The sequence below is a fragment of the Phyllobates terribilis genome, unplaced genomic scaffold (assembly GCF_046119375.1).
Source record: "Phyllobates terribilis strain yellow unplaced genomic scaffold, ASM4611937v1 Scaffold_658__1_contigs__length_872986, whole genome shotgun sequence".
In the NCBI taxonomy this organism is placed as follows: Eukaryota; Metazoa; Chordata; class Amphibia; order Anura; family Dendrobatidae; genus Phyllobates; species Phyllobates terribilis.
The window spans coordinates 1-17628 of record NW_027363418.1 but is presented as its reverse complement, the minus strand read 5'-3'; the positions used below and the strand labels follow the sequence as shown (position 1 = coordinate 17628).

General features: G+C 44.3%; 9 non-coding genes and 1 pseudogene across 9 annotated transcripts; all 10 read left to right on the top strand.

Moving 5' to 3' along the window:
- The first annotated feature begins 694 nt into the window (after nt 1-694).
- LOC141235413 (U2 spliceosomal RNA) lies at nt 695-786 on the top strand (annotated as a pseudogene).
- A 794-nt stretch (nt 787-1580) lies between these two features.
- Nucleotides 1581-1770, top strand: LOC141235405 (U2 spliceosomal RNA). The gene has a single exon (XR_012301227.1). It is a non-coding gene; the product is annotated as a U2 spliceosomal RNA (small nuclear RNA).
- Nucleotides 1771-2885: 1115 nt separating this feature from the next.
- Nucleotides 2886-3076, top strand: LOC141235377 (U2 spliceosomal RNA). Its single transcript, XR_012301203.1, has one exon. It is a non-coding gene; the product is annotated as a U2 spliceosomal RNA (small nuclear RNA).
- A 1115-nt stretch (nt 3077-4191) lies between these two features.
- Nucleotides 4192-4382, top strand: LOC141235376 (U2 spliceosomal RNA). The gene has a single exon (XR_012301202.1). It is a non-coding gene; the product is annotated as a U2 spliceosomal RNA (small nuclear RNA).
- A 1115-nt stretch (nt 4383-5497) lies between these two features.
- Nucleotides 5498-5688, top strand: LOC141235375 (U2 spliceosomal RNA). The gene has a single exon (XR_012301201.1). It is a non-coding gene; the product is annotated as a U2 spliceosomal RNA (small nuclear RNA).
- Nucleotides 5689-6803: 1115 nt separating this feature from the next.
- On the top strand, nt 6804-6994 carry LOC141235394 (U2 spliceosomal RNA). The gene has a single exon (XR_012301219.1). It is a non-coding gene; the product is annotated as a U2 spliceosomal RNA (small nuclear RNA).
- A 1115-nt stretch (nt 6995-8109) lies between these two features.
- LOC141235416 (U2 spliceosomal RNA) lies at nt 8110-8300 on the top strand. Its single transcript, XR_012301230.1, has one exon. It is a non-coding gene; the product is annotated as a U2 spliceosomal RNA (small nuclear RNA).
- Nucleotides 8301-9415: 1115 nt separating this feature from the next.
- On the top strand, nt 9416-9606 carry LOC141235409 (U2 spliceosomal RNA). The gene has a single exon (XR_012301229.1). It is a non-coding gene; the product is annotated as a U2 spliceosomal RNA (small nuclear RNA).
- A 1115-nt stretch (nt 9607-10721) lies between these two features.
- Nucleotides 10722-10912, top strand: LOC141235397 (U2 spliceosomal RNA). Its single transcript, XR_012301222.1, has one exon. It is a non-coding gene; the product is annotated as a U2 spliceosomal RNA (small nuclear RNA).
- A 1115-nt stretch (nt 10913-12027) lies between these two features.
- On the top strand, nt 12028-12218 carry LOC141235386 (U2 spliceosomal RNA). The gene has a single exon (XR_012301211.1). It is a non-coding gene; the product is annotated as a U2 spliceosomal RNA (small nuclear RNA).
- The last annotated feature ends 5410 nt before the right edge of the window (nt 12219-17628 follow it).

The following is a 17628-nucleotide window of genomic DNA, read 5'->3' as shown; positions in this document are numbered from 1 at the left end:
AACAGGTATGTGCGCTGGTTACTCTGCTGCGCTTAAAATTTCTTTTTTGGTTTGCTACAATGCCTTTTCTGAAACGTTGTCTCCTTCTGCTGGAACACTGACTTCTTTCATTTAATGCCTGCAGACTATAAAAGAGAACCCAACCCAAAAAGTTTGGTTGATTAGTCTGTGGCATTCTGTTAAACTGTTGCTTATGGCGGTCTCTGTGAGCTTCTCAGCGACATTCAGCCAGCCAGGTATCCTGCCTGCAGTAGATGGAATGTGGCAATGGAACGCTGGCTGCGCATGTCATAATAGGCTCTGAGCCTTTATATACCTGTGCACAGCAGCAGCCACCTTCAGTCTGCTGCTGGACAGCCAGCAGCAGCAGGAGAGGTATGTAATCAGGAGCCCTCCTGCTAAGGGTAGACAGCTGCTCGTTCCACCCCACCCCCCGCCTTAATTGGTTCTCCTCCCTTCCAACGGTGTTGAGGCGGGTGGGAACAGCAGGGGGTGAAGGTGCTGTGTTTAAAGAGGTGGAGTTATGCAGATCTAAAACGCGTGGATTGCAGCAGCAGCAAGCCGAAAAGTGCAGGCATGTAAGGGATCTAGAGGTTGACAACATGTCTTCTTAACGGGAGTCCAGGAGCTCATCTCCACAAATGGACTTTTCAGGATCCTTGGGTGGCTCCGTAGTTTGAAACCAATTCTGGTTATCGCTTCTCGGCCTTTTGGCTAAGATCAAGTGTAGTATCTTTCGAAAAGGCGGTTTTGGATGTTGGCCGCCCTAGTAGATTGATACATTATGCACACTGGGGTTTAGGCGCTTGTTAGTACGCCAGGTGGCTAATATAGTCATCTGGTGGAAAGCATGGCCCCCCAGGATCGACGCCATTGGGCCGGGGAAGATCGAAAGCCCGAAGTGTGAAGTGCCCCAGGAGTGGTGACCCTGGGGTGCCTTAACTCACTGGGATTGGGAACCCCACTTGAGTTTATGGCACATTTGCACAAGCACTTCAAATTTTCTTTCTTCGCACACACCCTTATTCCGGGCCTTCTGGCCTTAGGATGGGGAATTTTTCAATTCCCGGTCGAAGGTCCGGGCAGTATTATACTGTGAAACCTTCACTATTTATTTAATTTCTTTGTCACTGTGTGTCCACTTATTCACGTGTGTCACGTCCTACTAGGATTTTGTCGGGATGCGGTTCCCTTACGGGTTCCTCTCTTGGCAGGTCTAGGGGGGGAGTGTGTGGCCATCAGGTTCCGCTCCCCCCTGAACCCCCCTGGCTCTCCTCTTTCGGGAGGAGAGCGTTGTTGGCTCCCCTCTTCCGGGAGGGGAGCACAGTCTTTGGCTCCCAGTGCCTTGCTCGGGTGAGAACTCGGGCAGGTGCTGGGGGTAAGATTGGGTCGCCTCTGGCTTCGGCTGGAGGTGGCTTTTTGTCCCTGTTCCTCGCTGTGGCCTTTTGGCTCGGAGGGACGGGGAATGGTTTGGGGGACCCTTCTCCTTTTGGAGAGGGTTTCAAGAAGACCAGCATCCTAGTGCACTTTTTTTGTGGCACTTGTCACTTTTTTAAGCGCACTCGGGTTTTGTACACGAATTCGGGCTTTCGATAAAAAAAAAAAAAAAAAAAAAAATCTGTTCTTATCAGTTTAATATCTGATACGTCCCCTATCTGGGGACCATATATTAAATGGATTTTTAGAACAGGGAGATGGAAAAAGAGCTTGCTCTGTCCACTCCACGCATTGACCTGGTATTGCAGTATCTCCAGGACCGGTGCACCCCTTCTTTAATGCAGTTTCTAAAATCAGAAAGAATTGAATTCAATGTTTTTTGTTCATTTTGCTTGTTTGTCGGATTTTGGGATGGACTCTTTGGCTTTGCTTTTCTTCTCCTCATTGGATTTTTCATGTTCAAAGTTGCAGAAGCCAGATTACAAGCTCATTTTGGTTCAACTTCAGCAACTGTGCATTGCATTGCCATGTAATGTGATGCAATGCTATCTTTCTAGCTCTCCCTTTTTACTTCCTTTTGGATAAACAGACATATTAGGCAAGCATTTTGGAGCTTTCACCTAAATAACTACAGGTGGTGAGATAAGCTGCACAATATAATTGACCTTTCAGTATATTGTTGCACACACACCATCTATTTAGCAAATGCCCTTGTTATCAACAGCAGCCTTTTAAACTCACCTGAGCTAACAGGTATGTGCGCTGGTTACTCTGCTGCGCTTAAAATTTCTTTTTTGGTTTGCTACAATGCCTTTTCTGAAACGTTGTCTCCTTCTGCTGGAACACTGACTTCTTTCATTTAATGCCTGCAGACTATAAAAGAGAACCCAACCCAAAAAGTTTGGTTGATTAGTCTGTGGCATTCTGTTAAACTGTTGCTTATGGCGGTCTCTGTGAGCTTCTCAGCGACATTCAGCCAGCCAGGTATCCTGCCTGCAGTAGATGGAATGTGGCAATGGAACGCTGGCTGCGCGTGTCATAATAGGCTCTGAGCCTTTATATACCTGTGCACAGCAGCAGCCACCTTCAGTCTGCTGCTGGACAGCCAGCAGCAGCAGCAGCAGGAGAGGTATGTAATCAGGAGCCCTCCTGCTAAGGGTAGACAGCTGCTCGTTCCACCCCACCCCCCGCCTTAATTGGTTCTCCTCCCTTCCAACGGTGTTGAGGCGGGTGGGAACAGCAGGGGGTGAAGGTGCTGTGTTTAAAGAGGTGGAGTTATGCAGATCTAAAACGCGTGGATTGCAGCAGCAGCAAGCCGAAAAGTGCAGGCATGTAAGGGATCTAGAGGTTGACAACATGTCTTCTTAACGGGAGTCCAGGAGCTCATCTCCACAAATGGACTTTTCAGGATCCTTGGGTGGCTCCGTAGTTTGAAACCAATTCTGGTTATCGCTTCTCGGCCTTTTGGCTAAGATCAAGTGTAGTATCTGTTCTTATCAGTTTAATATCTGATACGTCCCCTATCTGGGGACCATATATTAAATGGATTTTTAGAACAGGGAGATGGAAAAAGAGCTTGCTCTGTCCACTCCACGCATTGACCTGGTATTGCAGTATCTCCAGGACCGGTGCACCCCTTCTTTAATGCAGTTTCTAAAATCAGAAAGAATTGAATTCAATGTTTTTTGTTCATTTTGCTTGTTTGTCGGATTTTGGGATGGACTCTTTGGCTTTGCTTTTCTTCTCCTCATTGGATTTTTCATGTTCAAAGTTGCAGAAGCCAGATTGCAAGCTCATTTTGGTTCAACTTCAGCAACTGTGCATTGCATTGCCATGTAATGTGATGCAATGCTATCTTTCTAGCTCTCCCTTTTTACTTCCTTTTGGATAAACAGACATATTAGGCAAGCATTTTGGAGCTTTCACCTAAATAACTACAGGTGGTGAGATAAGCTGCACAATATAATTGACCTTTCAGTATATTGTTGCACACACACCATCTATTTAGCAAATGCCCTTGTTATCAACAGCAGCCTTTTAAACTCACCTGAGCTAACAGGTATGTGCGCTGGTTACTCTGCTGCGCTTAAAATTTCTTTTTTGGTTTGCTACAATGCCTTTTCTGAAACGTTGTCTCCTTCTGCTGGAACACTGACTTCTTTCATTTAATGCCTGCAGACTATAAAAGAGAACCCAACCCAAAAAGTTTGGTTGATTAGTCTGTGGCATTCTGTTAAACTGTTGCTTATGGCGGTCTCTGTCAGCTTCTCAGCGACATTCAGCCAGCCAGGTATCCTGCCTGCAGTAGATGGAATGTGGCAATGGAACGCTGGCTGCGCGTGTCATAATAGGCTCTGAGCCTTTATATACCTGTGCACAGCAGCAGCCACCTTCAGTCTGCTGCTGGACAGCCAGCAGCAGCAGCAGCAGGAGAGGTATGTAATCAGGAGCCCTCCTGCTAAGGGTAGACAGCTGCTCGTTCCACCCCACCCCCCGCCTTAATTTGTTCTCCTCCCTTCCAACGGTGTTGAGGCGGGTGGGAACAGCAGGGGGTGAAGGTGCTGTGTTTAAAGAGGTGGAGTTATGCAGATCTAAAACGCGTGGATTGCAGCAGCAGCAAGCCGAAAAGTGCAGGCATGTAAGGGATCTAGAGGTTGACAACATGTCTTCTTAACGGGAGTCCAGGAGCTCATCTCCACAAATGGACTTTTCAGGATCCTTGGGTGGCTCCGTAGTTTGAAACCAATTCTGGTTATCGCTTCTCGGCCTTTTGGCTAAGATCAAGTGTAGTATCTGTTCTTATCAGTTTAATATCTGATACGTCCCCTATCTGGGGACCATATATTAAATGGATTTTTAGAACAGGGAGATGGAAAAAGAGCTTGCTCTGTCCACTCCACGCATTGACCTGGTATTGCAGTATCTCCAGGACCGGTGCACCCCTTCTTTAATGCAGTTTCTAAAATCAGAAAGAATTGAATTCAATGTTTTTTGTTCATTTTGCTTGTTTGTCGGATTTTGGGATGGACTCTTTGGCTTTGCTTTTCTTCTCCTCATTGGATTTTTCATGTTCAAAGTTGCAGAAGCCAGATTACAAGCTCATTTTGGTTCAACTTCAGCAACTGTGCATTGCATTGCCATGTAATGTGATGCAATGCTATCTTTCTAGCTCTCCCTTTTTACTTCCTTTTGGATAAACAGACATATTAGGCAAGCATTTTGGAGCTTTTACCTAAATAACTACAGGTGGTGAGATAAGCTGCACAATATAATTGACCTTTCAGTATATTGTTGCACACACACCATCTATTTAGCAAATGCCCTTGTTATCAACAGCAGCCTTTTAAACTCACCTGAGCTAACAGGTATGTGCGCTGGTTACTCTGCTGCGCTTAAAATTTCTTTTTTGGTTTGCTACAATGCCTTTTCTGAAACGTTGTCTCCTTCTGCTGGAACACTGACTTCTTTCATTTAATGCCTGCAGACTATAAAAGAGAACCCAACCCAAAAAGTTTGCTTGATTAGTCTGTGGCATTCTGTTAAACTGTTGCTTATGGCGGTCTCTGTGAGCTTCTCAGCGACATTCAGCCAGCCAGGTATCCTGCCTGCAGTAGATGGAATGTGGCAATGGAACGCTGGCTGCGCGTGTCATAATAGGCTCTGAGCCTTTATATACCTGTGCACAGCAGCAGCCACCTTCAGTCTGCTGCTGGACAGCCAGCAGCAGCAGCAGCAGGAGAGGTATGTAATCAGGAGCCCTCCTGCTAAGGGTAGACAGCTGCTCGTTCCACCCCACCCCCCGCCTTAATTGGTTCTCCTCCCTTCCAACGGTGTTGAGGCGGGTGGGAACAGCAGGGGGTGAAGGTGCTGTGTTTAAAGAGGTGGAGTTATGCAGATCTAAAACGCGTGGATTGCAGCAGCAGCAAGCCGAAAAGTGCAGGCATGTAAGGGATCTAGAGGTTGACAACATGTCTTCTTAACGGGAGTCCAGGAGCTCATCTCCACAAATGGACTTTTCAGGATCCTTGGGTGGCTCCGTAGTTTGAAACCAATTCTGGTTATCGCTTCTCGGCCTTTTGGCTAAGATCAAGTGTAGTATCTGTTCTTATCAGTTTAATATCTGATACGTCCCCTATCTGGGGACCATATATTAAATGGATTTTTAGAACAGGGAGATGGAAAAAGAGCTTGCTCTGTCCACTCCACGCATTGACCTGGTATTGCAGTATCTCCAGGACCGGTGCACCCCTTCTTTAATGCAGTTTCTAAAATCAGAAAGAATTGAATTCAATGTTTTTTGTTCATTTTGCTTGTTTGTCGGATTTTGGGATGGACTCTTTGGCTTTGCTTTTCTTCTCCTCATTGGATTTTTCATGTTCAAAGTTGCAGAAGCCAGATTACAAGCTCATTTTGGTTCAACTTCAGCAACTGTGCATTGCATTGCCATGTAATGTGATGCAATGCTATCTTTCTAGCTCTCCCTTTTTACTTCCTTTTGGATAAACAGACATATTAGGCAAGCATTTTGGAGCTTTCACCTAAATAACTACAGGTGGTGAGATAAGCTGCACAATATAATTGACCTTTCAGTATATTGTTGCACACACACCATCTATTTAGCAAATGCCCTTGTTATCAACAGCAGCCTTTTAAACTCACCTGAGCTAACAGGTATGTGCGCTGGTTACTCTGCTGCGCTTAAAATTTCTTTTTTGGTTTGCTACAATGCCTTTTCTGAAACGTTGTCTCCTTCTGCTGGAACACTGACTTCTTTCATTTAATGCCTGCAGACTATAAAAGAGAACCCAACCCAAAAAGTTTGGTTGATTAGTCTGTGGCATTCTGTTAAACTGTTGCTTATGGCGGTCTCTGTGAGCTTCTCAGCGACATTCAGCCAGCCAGGTATCCTGCCTGCAGTAGATGGAATGTGGCAATGGAACGCTGGCTGCGCGTGTCATAATAGGCTCTGAGCCTTTATATACCTGTGCACAGCAGCAGCCACCTTCAGTCTGCTGCTGGACAGCCAGCAGCAGCAGCAGCAGGAGAGGTATGTAATCAGGAGCCCTCCTGCTAAGGGTAGACAGCTGCTCGTTCCACCCCACCCCCCGCCTTAATTGGTTCTCCTCCCTTCCAACGGTGTTGAGGCGGGTGGGAACAGCAGGGGGTGAAGGTGCTGTGTTTAAAGAGGTGGAGTTATGCAGATCTAAAACGCGTGGATTGCAGCAGCAGCAAGCCGAAAAGTGCAGGCATGTAAGGGATCTAGAGGTTGACAACATGTCTTCTTAACGGGAGTCCAGGAGCTCATCTCCACAAATGGACTTTTCAGGATCCTTGGGTGGCTCCGTAGTTTGAAACCAATTCTGGTTATCGCTTCTCGGCCTTTTGGCTAAGATCAAGTGTAGTATCTGTTCTTATCAGTTTAATATCTGATACATCCCCTATCTGGGGACCATATATTAAATGGATTTTTAGAACAGGGAGATGGAAAAAGAGCTTGCTCTGTCCACTCCACGCATTGACCTGGTATTGCAGTATCTCCAGGACCGGTGCACCCCTTCTTTAATGCAGTTTCTAAAATCAGAAAGAATTGAATTCAATGTTTTTTGTTCATTTTGCTTGTTTGTCGGATTTTGGGATGGACTCTTTGGCTTTGCTTTTCTTCTCCTCATTGGATTTTTCATGTTCAAAGTTGCAGAAGCCAGATTACAAGCTCATTTTGGTTCAACTTCAGCAACTGTGCATTGCATTGCCATGTAATGTGATGCAATGCTATCTTTCTAGCTCTCCCTTTTTACTTCCTTTTGGATAAACAGACATATTAGGCAAGCATTTTGGAGCTTTCACCTAAATAACTACAGGTGGTGAGATAAGCTGCACAATATAATTGACCTTTCAGTATATTGTTGCACACACACCATCTATTTAGCAAATGCCCTTGTTATCAACAGCAGCCTTTTAAACTCACCTGAGCTAACAGGTATGTGCGCTGGTTACTCTGCTGCGCTTAAAATTTCTTTTTTGGTTTGCTACAATGCCTTTTCTGAAACGTTGTCTCCTTCTGCTGGAACACTGACTTCTTTCATTTAATGCCTGCAGACTATAAAAGAGAACCCAACCCAAAAAGTTTGGTTGATTAGTCTGTGGCATTCTGTTAAACTGTTGCTTATGGCGGTCTCTGTGAGCTTCTCAGCGACATTCAGCCAGCCAGGTATCCTGCCTGCAGTAGATGGAATGTGGCAATGGAACGCTGGCTGCGCGTGTCATAATAGGCTCTGAGCCTTTATATACCTGTGCACAGCAGCAGCCACCTTCAGTCTGCTGCTGGACAGCCAGCAGCAGCAGCAGCAGGAGAGGTATGTAATCAGGAGCCCTCCTGCTAAGGGTAGACAGCTGCTCGTTCCACCCCACCCCCCGCCTTAATTGGTTCTCCTCCCTTCCAACGGTGTTGAGGCGGGTGGGAACAGCAGGGGGTGAAGGTGCTGTGTTTAAAGAGGTGGAGTTATGCAGATCTAAAACGCGTGGATTGCAGCAGCAGCAAGCCGAAAAGTGCAGGCATGTAAGGGATCTAGAGGTTGACAACATGTCTTCTTAACGGGAGTCCAGGAGCTCATCTCCACAAATGGACTTTTCAGGATCCTTGGGTGGCTCCGTAGTTTGAAACCAATTCTGGTTATCGCTTCTCGGCCTTTTGGCTAAGATCAAGTGTAGTATCTGTTCTTATCAGTTTAATATCTGATACGTCCCCTATCTGGGGACCATATATTAAATGGATTTTTAGAACAGGGAGATGGAAAAAGAGCTTGCTCTGTCCACTCCACGCATTGACCTGGTATTGCAGTATCTCCAGGACCGGTGCACCCCTTCTTTAATGCAGTTTCTAAAATCAGAAAGAATTGAATTCAATGTTTTTTGTTCATTTTGCTTGTTTGTCGGATTTTGGGATGGACTCTTTGGCTTTGCTTTTCTTCTCCTCATTGGATTTTTCATGTTCAAAGTTGCAGAAGCCAGATTACAAGCTCATTTTGGTTCAACTTCAGCAACTGTGCATTGCATTGCCATGTAATGTGATGCAATGCTATCTTTCTAGCTCTCCCTTTTTACTTCCTTTTGGATAAACAGACATAGTAGGCAAGCATTTTGGAGCTTTCACCTAAATAACTACAGGTGGTGAGATAAGCTGCACAATATAATTGACCTTTCAGTATATTGTTGCACACACACCATCTATTTAGCAAATGCCCTTGTTATCAACAGCAGCCTTTTAAACTCACCTGAGCTAACAGGTATGTGCGCTGGTTACTCTGCTGCGCTTAAAATTTCTTTTTTGGTTTGCTACAATGCCTTTTCTGAAACGTTGTCTCCTTCTGCTGGAACACTGACTTCTTTCATTTAATGCCTGCAGACTATAAAAGAGAACCCAACCCAAAAAGTTTGGTTGATTAGTCTGTGGCATTCTGTTAAACTGTTGCTTATGGCGGTCTCTGTGAGCTTCTCAGCGACATTCAGCCAGCCAGGTATCCTGCCTGCAGTAGATGGAATGTGGCAATGGAACGCTGGCTGCGCGTGTCATAATAGGCTCTGAGCCTTTATATACCTGTGCACAGCAGCAGCCACCTTCAGTCTGCTGCTGGACAGCCAGCAGCAGCAGCAGCAGGAGAGGTATGTAATCAGGAGCCCTCCTGTTAAGGGTAGACAGCTGCTCGTTCCACCCCACCCCCCGCCTTAATTGGTTCTCCTCCCTTCCAACGGTGTTGAGGCGGGTGGGAACAGCAGGGGGTGAAGGTGCTGTGTTTAAAGAGGTGGAGTTATGCAGATCTAAAACGCGTGGATTGCAGCAGCAGCAAGCCGAAAAGTGCAGGCATGTAAGGGATCTAGAGGTTGACAACATGTCTTCTTAACGGGAGTCCAGGAGCTCATCTCCACAAATGGACTTTTCAGGATCCTTGGGTGGCTCCGTAGTTTGAAACCAATTCTGGTTATCGCTTCTCGGCCTTTTGGCTAAGATCAAGTGTAGTATCTGTTCTTATCAGTTTAATATCTGATACGTCCCCTATCTGGGGACCATATATTAAATGGATTTTTAGAACAGGGAGATGGAAAAAGAGCTTGCTCTGTCCACTCCACGCATTGACCTGGTATTGCAGTATCTCCAGGACCGGTGCACCCCTTCTTTAATGCAGTTTCTAAAATCAGAAAGAATTGAATTCAATGTTTTTTGTTCATTTTGCTTGTTTGTCGGATTTTGGGATGGACTCTTTGGCTTTGCTTTTCTTCTCCTCATTGGATTTTTCATGTTCAAAGTTGCAGAAGCCAGATTACAAGCTCATTTTGGTTCAACTTCAGCAACTGTGCATTGCATTGCCATGTAATGTGATGCAATGCTATCTTTCTAGCTCTCCCTTTTTACTTCCTTTTGGATAAACAGACATAGTAGGCAAGCATTTTGGAGCTTTCACCTAAATAACTACAGGTGGTGAGATAAGCTGCACAATATAATTGACCTTTCAGTATATTGTTGCACACACACCATCTATTTAGCAAATGCCCTTGTTATCAACAGCAGCCTTTTAAACTCACCTGAGCTAACAGGTATGTGCGCTGGTTACTCTGCTGCGCTTAAAATTTCTTTTTTGGTTTGCTACAATGCCTTTTCTGAAACGTTGTCTCCTTCTGCTGGAACACTGACTTCTTTCATTTAATGCCTGCAGACTATAAAAGAGAACCCAACCCAAAAAGTTTGGTTGATTAGTCTGTGGCATTCTGTTAAACTGTTGCTTATGGCGGTCTCTGTGAGCTTCTCAGCGACATTCAGCCAGCCAGGTATCCTGCCTGCAGTAGATGGAATGTGGCAATGGAACGCTGGCTGCGCGTGTCATAATAGGCTCTGAGCCTTTATATACCTGTGCACAGCAGCAGCCACCTTCAGTCTGCTGCTGGACAGCCAGCAGCAGCAGCAGCAGGAGAGGTATGTAATCAGGAGCCCTCCTGCTAAGGGTAGACAGCTGCTCGTTCCACCCCACCCCCCGCCTTAATTGGTTCTCCTCCCTTCCAACGGTGTTGAGGCGGGTGGGAACAGCAGGGGGTGAAGGTGCTGTGTTTAAAGAGGTGGAGTTATGCAGATCTAAAACGCGTGGATTGCAGCAGCAGCAAGCCGAAAAGTGCAGGCATGTAAGGGATCTAGAGGTTGACAACATGTCTTCTTAACGGGAGTCCAGGAGCTCATCTCCACAAATGGACTTTTCAGGATCCTTGGGTGGCTCCGTAGTTTGAAACCAATTCTGGTTATCGCTTCTCGGCCTTTTGGCTAAGATCAAGTGTAGTATCTGTTCTTATCAGTTTAATATCTGATACGTCCCCTATCTGGGGACCATATATTAAATGGATTTTTAGAACAGGGAGATGGAAAAAGAGCTTGCTCTGTCCACTCCACGCATTGACCTGGTATTGCAGTATCTCCAGGACCGGTGCACCCCTTCTTTAATGCAGTTTCTAAAATCAGAAAGAATTGAATTCAATGTTTTTTGTTCATTTTGCTTGTTTGTCGGATTTTGGGATGGACTCTTTGGCTTTGCTTTTCTTCTCCTCATTGGATTTTTCATGTTCAAAGTTGCAGAAGCCAGATTACAAGCTCATTTTGGTTCAACTTCAGCAACTGTGCATTGCATTGCCATGTAATGTGATGCAATGCTATCTTTCTAGCTCTCCCTTTTTACTTCCTTTTGGATAAACAGACATATTAGGCAAGCATTTTGGAGCTTTCACCTAAATAACTACAGGTGGTGAGATAAGCTGCACAATATAATTGACCTTTCAGTATATTGTTGCACACACACCATCTATTTAGCAAATGCCCTTGTTATCAACAGCAGCCTTTTAAACTCACCTGAGCTAACAGGTATGTGCGCTGGTTACTCTGCTGCGCTTAAAATTTCTTTTTTGGTTTGCTACAATGCCTTTTCTGAAACGTTGTCTCCTTCTGCTGGAACACTGACTTCTTTCATTTAATGCCTGCAGACTATAAAAGAGAACCCAACCCAAAAAGTTTGGTTGATTAGTCTGTGGCATTCTGTTAAACTGTTGCTTATGGCGGTCTCTGTGAGCTTCTCAGCGACATTCAGCCAGCCAGGTATCCTGCCTGCAGTAGATGGAATGTGGCAATGGAACGCTGGCTGCGCGTGTCATAATAGGCTCTGAGCCTTTATATACCTGTGCACAGCAGCAGCCACCTTCAGTCTGCTGCTGGACAGCCAGCAGCAGCAGCAGCAGGAGAGGTATGTAATCAGGAGCCCTCCTGCTAAGGGTAGACAGCTGCTCGTTCCACCCCACCCCCCGCCTTAATTGGTTCTCCTCCCTTCCAACGGTGTTGAGGCGGGTGGGAACAGCAGGGGGTGAAGGTGCTGTGTTTAAAGAGGTGGAGTTATGCAGATCTAAAACGCGTGGATTGCAGCAGCAGCAAGCCGAAAAGTGCAGGCATGTAAGGGATCTAGAGGTTGACAACATGTCTTCTTAACGGGAGTCCAGGAGCTCATCTCCACAAATGGACTTTTCAGGATCCTTGGGTGGCTCCGTAGTTTGAAACCAATTCTGGTTATCGCTTCTCGGCCTTTTGGCTAAGATCAAGTGTAGTATCTGTTCTTATCAGTTTAATATCTGATACGTCCCCTATCTGGGGACCATATATTAAATGGATTTTTAGAACAGGGAGATGGAAAAAGAGCTTGCTCTGTCCACTCCACGCATTGACCTGGTATTGCAGTATCTCCAGGACCGGTGCACCCCTTCTTTAATGCAGTTTCTAAAATCAGAAAGAATTGAATTCAATGTTTTTTGTTCATTTTGCTTGTTTGTCGGATTTTGGGATGGACTCTTTAGCTTTGCTTTTCTTCTCCTCATTGGATTTTTCATGTTCAAAGTTGCAGAAGCCAGATTACAAGCTCATTTTGGTTCAACTTCAGCAACTGTGCATTGCATTGCCATGTAATGTGATGCAATGCTATCTTTCTAGCTCTCCCTTTTTACTTCCTTTTGGATAAACAGACATATTAGGCAAGCATTTTGGAGCTTTCACCTAAATAACTACAGGTGGTGAGATAAGCTGCACAATATAATTGACCTTTCAGTATATTGTTGCACACACACCATCTATTTAGCAAATGCCCTTGTTATCAACAGCAGCCTTTTAAACTCACCTGAGCTAACAGGTATGTGCGCTGGTTACTCTGCTGCGCTTAAAATTTCTTTTTTGGTTTGCTACAATGCCTTTTCTGAAACGTTGTCTCCTTCTGCTGGAACACTGACTTCTTTCATTTAATGCCTGCAGACTATAAAAGAGAACCCAACCCAAAAAGTTTGGTTGATTAGTCTGTGGCATTCTGTTAAACTGTTGCTTATGGCGGTCTCTGTGAGCTTCTCAGCGACATTCAGCCAGCCAGGTATCCTGCCTGCAGTAGATGGAATGTGGCAATGGAACGCTGGCTGCGCGTGTCATAATAGGCTCTGAGCCTTTATATACCTGTGCACAGCAGCAGCCACCTTCAGTCTGCTGCTGGACAGCCAGCAGCAGCAGCAGCAGGAGAGGTATGTAATCAGGAGCCCTCCTGCTAAGGGTAGACAGCTGCTCGTTCCACCCCACCCCCCGCCTTAATTGGTTCTCCTCCCTTCCAACGGTGTTGAGGCGGGTGGGAACAGCAGGGGGTGAAGGTGCTGTGTTTAAAGAGGTGGAGTTATGCAGATCTAAAACGCGTGGATTGCAGCAGCAGCAAGCCGAAAAGTGCAGGCATGTAAGGGATCTAGAGGTTGACAACATGTCTTCTTAACGGGAGTTCAGGAGCTCATCTCCACAAATGGACTTTTCAGGATCCTTGGGTGGCTCCGTAGTTTGAAACCAATTCTGGTTATCGCTTCTCGGCCTTTTGGCTGAGACCAAGTGCTTCACAGCAGGAGGTTTCAGTTGAAGGGCACTCAGGTACCCCTCTCCTTGGCCTGGCAGGATCGTCCACTTCGGTGGGCTTCACCTGCCTGCTGCTATTAGGGAGAGGGATTAGTCCTAGGGTAACGGGCAGCGATCCCCCAGCCTTCAGGTGCTTTATCTCAAAGCTCTGAAGGCGCAGATTGCAGGCGGTTGCAATTTGCATTTTGTTGCGCCATACCATGGAGGTTGACCCCAACCTCGTGCCTCTATATGCGAGGCTTAAGAACACCATAAGGGTCCGATTTACGGCTGGTGGTTCCGATATACGGAATCTGGGATATGTAGTCCAGGACGTGCTTGAGAAACTGCTCCACGTCAGAACCAACGAAATCCTTTCTATCCAGGATTATCCTCGACGTGGAGATTATGATGTAACCTTTACTGGCGAAGGTATTTTCAAAGATGTTTTGTCCAGAGTTAAGTCGGTAGAAAATAGCCCTGGTCTAAAAGGGATTCAGATCATCGAGCACGTCCTGGATGAGGTAAAGATGGTGGTTGTGAAAATCTTCTCACCCTTCATAACAGCACCAGAGGTTATTTCCTTTTTGTCAGTTTATTTTAAAAGTGTGAAATTGATTGGGAAAGTGTTGAATGAGTTTAACATCTGGACCTCAAAATGGAAGTTTTTAGTAAAATGTGAAAGAGACCCTAAATTCCCTGGAGGTGTGAGACTTCCTCCAGCTCGATTTAAAATAGGGCAAACTAATGGGGATTTTTTTTTCTCAGGAATGCCACTTTTCTGTAGGTATTGTGGTCTCTATGGGCACTCTAAGGATAGTTGTGGTGCCACTTGTAGAAATTGTGCCAGTACTGAACATGACACAAAGGAGTGCCCAAATGAAAAAAAATGCTCTTTTTGTCGGACACCTGGTCATTTCTATTTTTCTTGCCCTCACAGGTTCAGAGAGGATGAACAAAAACAAAAGGAGAAGTCCAAGACATCCGGGAATGGACGGGCCAATCAGACCACCCCTCAGGAGGAGGAGCAACAACCTGGAGCCTCGGGAGGTGATAAGGGCGCTTCAACTAGTAACAATCCCTCCGAGTCAATGACAGGTAACTCACAGGAGCCCAGGAGCTGGCTGAAAGACCATAAGGAGGCTAAAAGGAAGGCTGAGAAAGATCATAAAGGGGCGGTCGGTAAGGCCAAAAAAGAGCGCCAAAAGGCTGACACCGAGCCCAAAATTCCCACTGGGTCTCACGAGAGCGAGGGCGGTACGTGGCATTTGGTGAGGTCTCATAATAAGAAAAAGAATGGTTCCGTGGAGGTGGCTAATAGGGAGGAGATGGATACATCCCCTCACGGGGGTGTAGACTCTGGAATCCCGAGGTCCCGGGGCTCTGCTGCTCCAGGTGGGGCCCCGAACCTGGCTGCCTCCGGGGACTCTGAGGCTCCGCCATGTGCGCAGCCTGCCCCTGTGTTACGACCCTCTGCGGGTCAGCAGGGGAGTGCGGAGCCTCTCGGAGACCCACCTGACGAGGACCTAAATGGTCAGCCTATGGAGACCCAGTGTAACCTTTCTCTCAATATCCTTCCGAGCTACACCCCAGTAGCGTCGGGTCTTAATTTAAGTGAATGTTCCTTCTCCGATGATGAAGACTCTTTGATAACGGTGGATTCAGAAGAGGGCGTTGGTGAAAGTCCAAGTGGTCTGATCCGTCCATCGGATAGGTAAAGTCCAGTTTTTGTTTCTTCCTAACCATTTGTTATGATGGCTGACATTAGTGGTGTTTCCCTCAATGTGAGAGGCATAGGATCCAAGACCAGAAGAGCTACTGTTTTACATTTTTTAACCTGTTTTACAGCTTCTGTTTTCTTTTTACAAGAATGTCATATCCCTCATAAGATTTCTTACAAAAAATATAAGGAAGAGTGGAAACATGGTCCATCGGTCTGGTCTGGATCAAATGCAACCGGATCAGCCGGGGTAGCTATACTTTTTAAGGGAAATGTGTCTATTGATTTTATCCAAGATATTTTACCGGGTCGTATTCTTTTAGTTAAGGCTTTTATTGATGGGACAAGATGGCAGTTTTTAAATTTTTATGGGTCACCTGATAAAAATGAAAGGGCTGATATGCTGGAAATTTTACCTTTATTTATTAACATTTCTGAACCTTTTATCCTGGCAGGTGATTTTAATTGTATTTTAAAAGGCGAAAGCCGACGCTCCGGTTCCGTGAGTAGAAATTATGACAAAACGTCTGGAATGTTAAGCAATATTATAAATGATTGTAAATTAACTGATGTGTATAAAGAATGTAACAAGGATAGCCCTATAGACGCTGGTTTCACCTGGAGCAATTCTACATGTAGCTCCAGGATAGATTTTGTTTTAGGTTCAGAAAAAATACTGCCAGTGAAATGTGAAGTTTTAACTAATATTCTCTCAGATCACAAGGTTTTATCTTTTAGAGTGAGGATTAATGGAAAGAAGAAATGTGGTAAGAAATCTTGGAAATTGAATGTGTCCCTTTTAAAAGATCCACAAATTTTATCGGATTTTATTGAGTTTTATGTAAACTGTAGAAAAAGGAAAAACCCCAATATTTCTTTTAGCTCCTGGTGGGATAGAATGAAAATAAACATTAAAGATTTCTTTATAAAGAAAAGCATACAAAAAGCTAAAGAAAAGTTTGAGATCTATAATTTTCTTAATATCAGGTTACAGACATTGTACAAATTCAAAGACAATGGTCTGGATGTAGGTAATGATATATTGAGTCTTAAAGGAGAAATTTCAAAGTGGTTGGAACAAAAAGGAAAAGAACTGATTTTTCGTTCAAAGGTAAAACACGTAGAAGAGGATGAGACTTGTTCCAGGTATTTTTTTAAGAAAAACAAACAGGCGAAAACAATAATTGATAACATAGATGGAGATAATAATATCAACGTTATATTGGATAAGGTAAATGTCTATTTTAATGATCTTTTTAATGTAAAAACTGTAGACCATGATTTAATACACACTTTCCTGGGGGAGATCAAGTCCACCCTAGATGCTGATGCCCAAAGTTTTTTATCCCAACCTCTATGTGAGGAAGAGATTTTAGAAACCATGAAGAGTTTTAAAAATGGTAAAGTGCCCGGCCCTGATGGTATCCCCATAGAGTTTTATATAAGTTTTTATGATATTTTAAAAGATGATTTGTTTAATTTGTTTTCCGAAGTTTTTAATAATAAGGTTTTACTCAACTCATGGAAGAAAGGTGAGGTATCACTACTATACAAAAAAGGTGACAAAACGGATCTTAAAAACTGGAGGCCGATAACTCTTTTAAATAGTGATTACAAAATTATGGCTAAGATCTGTGCAAATCGGTTGAAAAAGGTGATACATAAAGTAATTCATGCAAATCAGGTATGCGGGGTACCTGGGCGTAGTATCTGGGACAATTTAAACCTGGTGAAAGATTGTATTGAAGATGTAAAAACCAGAAAGACAAAGATGTCAATCCTAGCGGTGGATTTTGAGAAAGCTTTTGACCGCGTGTCTCATTTTTATCTTTTTAAAGTTTTAGAAAAAATGGGCATTCCGGGTGGGTTTTTATTGTCTCTTAAAGCTTTTTATAATGATTGTACGAGTAAGATTTTAGTTAATGGTTTTAAAACAAAAGAGGTAGTTTTAAAATCAGGGGTGAAGCAGGGTTGCCCTTTGTCCCCCCTGCTTTTTATATGTGCTATAGAACCCCTTTTATGTACAATACGCCGGGATAAGCAAATATGTGGAGTACCCTTACCCGGAGGGAACGGTCTACAAGTTAAAGTTGTAAGCTATATGGATGATGTAGCAGTGTTTGGATGTGATGTACCTTCAATACAAAAAACGATAAGCCAAATTCAGTCTTTTTGTACAGTTTCCGGTTTTAAAATTAATCTTACTAAATGTAATATTTTAAATGTCGGGGGGATGAGTTTACATGATGTACCAATTGAAGTTACAGATTCCATTACTATTTTAGGTGTTTCTTTTAATGAATCTAATAATGGTTTTAATAGCTGGGATGCGGCAGCACAGAAAATTAATCAGAAAATCTGCATGTGGAATATGAGAAAGCTGTCAATGGAAGGTAAAGTTCTGATTGTAAAAATGGTGATATTACCTATCCTGTTATATCTTAGTTTGGTGTTCCCCCCTCCTACAAATTTGTTGAAACGAATTACAAAAGTATGTTTTACCTTTTTTTGGGGCTCAAAAATGGAGAAACTCAAAAGAGAA